Source organism: Palaemon carinicauda, chromosome 26 (genome assembly GCF_036898095.1).
Source record: "Palaemon carinicauda isolate YSFRI2023 chromosome 26, ASM3689809v2, whole genome shotgun sequence".
NCBI lineage: Eukaryota > Metazoa > Arthropoda > Malacostraca > Decapoda > Palaemonidae > Palaemon > Palaemon carinicauda.
In genome coordinates, this window is record NC_090750.1 from 57953672 (window position 1) to 57959445 (window position 5774).

Genomic DNA, 5774 nt, shown 5'->3' on the forward strand with positions numbered 1-5774 from the left:
GATGGATTAGGATATTGATATGGATGGTGCTTCGTAAACAATTTTCTGTTTTCTGGAAATAATGGGTAAACTGGTATCATTAGGTTGAAAACGCCTGGAAAGTATTTACTGGAATGTATATAACTGGTAATATTAGCTTGAAAACGCCTGAAAAACAGTGACTGGCAATATCAGCTTGAAAATGCCTGGAAAGCAATATATCTGGTAATATTAGCTTCAAAATGCCTGGAAAGGAATGATTGGAATCAGTTTAATTGATAATATTTGCTAGAAAACACCTGGAAAGCAATAACTGCAATCTATATATTTGGTAATATCAGCTTGAAAACGCCTGGAACTAATAACTGGAATCCTTATACCTGGTAATATCAGCTTGAAAACGCCTGGGAAGCAATTACTGGATTCCATATAACTAGTATTATCAGCTTGAAAACGCCTGGAACTAATAACTGGAATCCATATGCCAGGTAATATCAGCATGAAAACGCCTGGAAAGTAATTACTGGAATCAATAATCATGTAAGACTTTCTTAGAGTATTAAATATCTTTTTTTTCCTTTATGCCACAAACCTTCAGGTATCACTTTAGATCATAAAAGATCCAGTACAAGCTAATCCCGCTGCTCTTCCAGCACCCCCACATGTGACCCATTCCCCCAGGGGTGTCACATGAAGTGTGGCGGTTACAACCACAGTAATGGACCAAAGAAGGTTACCCAGCCTTGGGGCCCTCATGCAGGCAAAGCTATGGCGACCCACAGCGCGAAAAATGTCGAGAATCTCGCTCCGCGGCCATTTCCCCTTAATGCGCAGATTTATAATGTGAAAATGTCGCCAGAATTCACTACTGACTTGTCAGGAAAGTGTCTGGGTTGGGAGGGCGACTCGATAGGATGGTCACCATCTTCAAAACGGTGACGTAAGCGCTTTCGAGAGGGGTGATTGGTCGAGGCGAGCTGGGAGTAACAAAAGAGCAGCGGGATGCACGGAATGCCAAGATTCTCGTCTACGGTGGCTTTTGTTAAGAGCTCGTTTTCATGATTCTTTTGACATCTTATTTAAGAGGTAAGGTCTCTAAACCGCAAATGCCTCTGGACTTACGACGTCTCTCTCCCTTTATATTCCTTCTTTTAAAACATTTTTAGCTTCTATTCACGTTGAATGGGGCTTGGATGGTTTAGTTCGAGTCTCTTCTCAAATTGATTTTCATTTGTTTTTTTAAATAGATGAAGAAATCTGTTATGTTAAGTTTTAATTACAATTTTAGAAAATTTAGAAATTAGTTGTGGGGTCCAAATTATGTCATTGTTGCAAATTTGAATTGAAAAGGATTTACATTTTTTTTAAATAGAGGCAGAAATCTCTTAAGTAAGGTTTTAATCTTAGAAAATTTAGAAGTTGGTTTGATGTCCAAAGGATGTTATTGTTGCAAATTTGAATTGAAAATGATTTTCATTTTTTTTTTTAAATAGATGAAGAAATCTCTTATACAAAGTTTTAATTAAAATTTTTGAAAATTTTCAATTTGGTTTGATGTCCAAACGATACTGTTGCAAATTTAAATTGGAAAGGATTTTCATTTGTTTTTTAGATAGATGAAGAAATTTCTTATACAAAATTTTGATTACAATTTTTGAAAATTTAGAATTTGGTTTGATGTCTAAACGATGTTATTGTTGCAAATATGAATTGAAAATAGTGACCTTTGAAACCTCAATGCGACTAAATTTCCCAATTCTATCGTCTATTCAGTGACTCTACTTTCTACTTTTTATTCTATCTTATTAGCAGAGTTTATTTCAATTAAAAAACGAAAATAACATTTTAATAGGTGTAAAAATATTCTCATATTATGACAGCCCTCAAAAATACACTCGATTATTAAAGTGATAAAATAAACATATTTAATATTTTTTTTTTCAAATAATGCTAGAATTTTATCTAAATCGCCGAAGCTTCTTTATAAACGTCAAATTAATAAAAGCTGAGTGAATAGTTTAGTGATTACAACAAATCAATTTAAGTTGGTCTAGAAAGAAGGTAAGAATTATTCATTGGTAACATCCCAGTCTTATAGTTTACATTAGGTTAACGTTTTTATAGTTTATATAGGAATTATTTATTTCAACGTTGTTACTGTCCTTAAAATATTTTAATTTTCCTTGTTTCCTTTCCTCACTAGGCTATTTTCCCTGTTGGGGCCCCTGGGCTTATAGCATTCTCCTTTTCCAACTAGGGTTGTAGCTTAGCAATTAATAATGATGATAATAATAATTATAATAACAATGATAGTTAGGTTAAAGTTAGGTTAGCAAGAGTATATGTAACGTGAATGGAAGCTTAAGATATTCTCAATGCCTAATTATTATTATTATAAAAGAGATTACTCGAGTGGCATATGTGGATAAGATCATAGTGAGGGGTAGATGGAGATGTGTTGGGCATGCTCTTCGCACTCCCCTAGAGAAATTAGATCACCAAACGTTTAACCGGGGTCCATAAGGCACTAGAAGAGCTGAAAGACCCAGGCCTACACGGTTGAGTATTATGAAGTATGTAATAGGTAATGGTGAATGGAGAAGTATTGAATTGAAAGCTCAAGACAGAGACGACTGGCGAAATCTAACAGAGGCCCTTTCCGTCAATTAGACGTAGGAGGAGATGATGATGATACTAATGATGATGATGAAATATTATTATTATTATTATTATTATTATTATTATTATTATTATTACTAGCTATGCTACAATCCCATTTGGTATAGCAGGATGCTATAAGCCAAAGTGCTCCAACAGGGAAAAATAGCCCCGTGAGGAAAGGAAATAAGAAAATAAATAAACTATATGAGGAGTAACGAATAATTAAAATAATTTTTTTTAAGAACAGTAACAACATTAAAACAAAACTTTCATATATAAACTATAAAAAAGACTTAAGTCAACCAATTCATTATAAAAAACATTCGCTACAAATTTAAACTTGATTTCACAGTTACGTTTAAAATTCACCAATTTATTTCGTTTTACTATTAAGACTAATACCTAATATTTGTTAAGCATACACAAATGTTATAAAATCATTTTGCCGATAAAATGATAAGGAAATCAAAAGGAATTTTGTAAGAAAAAAAAAACGCTACGCTAACGTAATGATAACTTTTTTACTTACTGAACTTATAAAGATTATACCTAAATATTTAAAGTGTTTAAAGGTTTAAGAATAGAAAATAAAACCATCTCTCTTCTCCACCCAGGTAAACCCGAGCGGAGCTTAGCAGTGGCTACTTATGACTCAACATGTAGACTTATGTACCTCTCAAACCTTGATAAACCTATCTAACAATTGAGTAGGACTTTAACATGGGATTATTTAAGGGGAAATTGAGCTGCAATGCAAGCCTATTTGATAAATGAGTAGGACTTTAACATGGTACCATCTCAGGGGAAATTGATCTGCAATGTAAACCTAACACTTGGGTAGGAATTTAACATGGTAGCATCCCAGGGGATCTGCTATGTAAACCTAACTAACACTTGAGTAGGAATTTAACATGGTACCATCCCAGGAGATATTGATCTGCAATGTAAACCTAACTAACACTTGGGTAGGAATTTAACATGGTACCATCCCAAGGGAAATTGATCTGCAATGTAAACCTAACTAACACTTGGGTAGGAATTTAACATGGTACCATCCAAGTTGAAATTGATCTGCAATGTAAACCTAACTAACACTTGGGTAGGAATTTAACATGGTACCATCCCAGGTAAAATTGATATGAAATGTAAGCTTATCTAACACTTGAGTAGGAATTTAACATGGCACCATCCCGGGGGAAATAAAAGCTACATAACACTTGAGTAGGAATTTAGCATAATGTTTTGAAAAAAATATATATATCAATAACATCAGATTATTCAATAATCCTCTTACAGTGTTGCACACTGAATATCTATTGGTATTCTCCAAAAACCCTAGACCATTAATCCATTGACATGAGAAGTTTATTACACAGTAAAAGTAAAAGGAGAAAAACACAACGTCTTCAAAAAACAATGCATAGGAAACGACCACTGAGATGGCAAACTTCCTGTGGTTTCTATGGCACTCAGGATCCCCCACCTATTGGTGACGACGTGGTTAGAACTTACATTTTTACTCTCTCTCTCTCTCTCTCTCTCTCTCTCTCTCCTCTCTCTCTCTCTCTCTCTCTCTCTCTCCTCTCTCTCTCTCTCCATGTCCATTAGCTAATAAAATAGCCGTAACCCCTGTACAGGCAAACCTCTTAAACACCATAAGGGACCTTGTCCATAGGAGTTTACCACAAGAGCCTTCTTACGTGGAGAGAGAGAGAGAGAGAGAGAGAGAGAGAGAGAGAGAGAGAGAGAGAGAGAGAGAGAGAGAGAGAGAGAAGAGTGTTAAAAGAAAGTAAATGGTTAAAATGATGCGACTGATAACAAAGTCAGGAAAGACTAGAGAAGTTCAAGTCAAAGGAGAGAGAGAGAGAGAGAGAGAGAGAGGAGAGAGAGAGAGAGAGAGAGAGAGGAGAGAGAGAGAGAGAGAGAGAGAGAGGTAAATGTCTTGTTTATCCCAATCACTTTTTCACCTGAGGAAGTGGGCAAGGGTGAGCACGGGTCCTTTGTTGTCTTGGAGAGCCAAAAGGCAGGGGTCCAGAGCCACAGGACTCCGAGGGATCCTTTGTTAAGGTAATGAACGGGAAAAAAAAAAGGTGGTCCTTGGACCTGCTGGTGGAGGGGGAGCTGTGGTCAGAGGCCGGAGGTGAAGAGGTATAACGCGGTTGTCCTACAGGAGTTGGGAAAAGGAATAAAAGTTTCATTTAGAACTCTTCACCAATAAGGAGGGATTGATTTTTATATCTTGGTTAGGATCTGCAGGATGTGTTTACGTAATGGCTTGGTTAAGGTGGGGCGTGTTGAATTAGAAAACAGGATGATGTCTCGGAAGAGGTTACTCTGTTTTTATCATTGTGAGATGGAAATTTATATATTTTCAATTTCTTGTAAGCTAACCTAAGAAAAAGTAATAATAATAATAATAATAATAATAATAATAATAATAATAATAATAATAATATTAATAATAATAATAATAATAATAATAATAATAATAATAATAATACTTATTTTACATACTAATAAAACAAAATAATTGCCATTCTCTTGCCATAGTACTTTCATATTACAATTTTCCAAATTAAAATAATAATAATAATAATAATAATAATAATAATAATAATAATAATAATAATAATAATAATAATAATAATTTTATATTCTAATGAAACAAAATATGGGCCATTCTTTTGTCATAGTAAATTCATATTGCCATTTGAGCATTTTTTTTTCTTTTTGGAGATAAATTCATGTTTTATTCTTATCTTTCATATAGATATTTTACCCTTGTAAGTCATAGGTACCTAACACTTAGCATTGCCAGAAAACTCACTCTAGATAAAATACTTAAAGCATAAGTTCCATATATTAGGTTATAATTATTATTATTATTATTATTATTATTATTATTATTATTATTATTATTATTAGCCAAGCTACATCCCTAGTTGGAAAAACAAGATGCTATAAGCTCCAACAGGGAAAAAATAGCCCAGTGAGGAAAGGAAATAAGGAAATGAATAAATGATGAGAATAAATCAACAATATATCATTCTAAAAACAGTAACAGCGTCAAAACAGATATGTCCTATATAAACTATTAACAACGTTAAAAACAGATATGTCATACATAAACAATA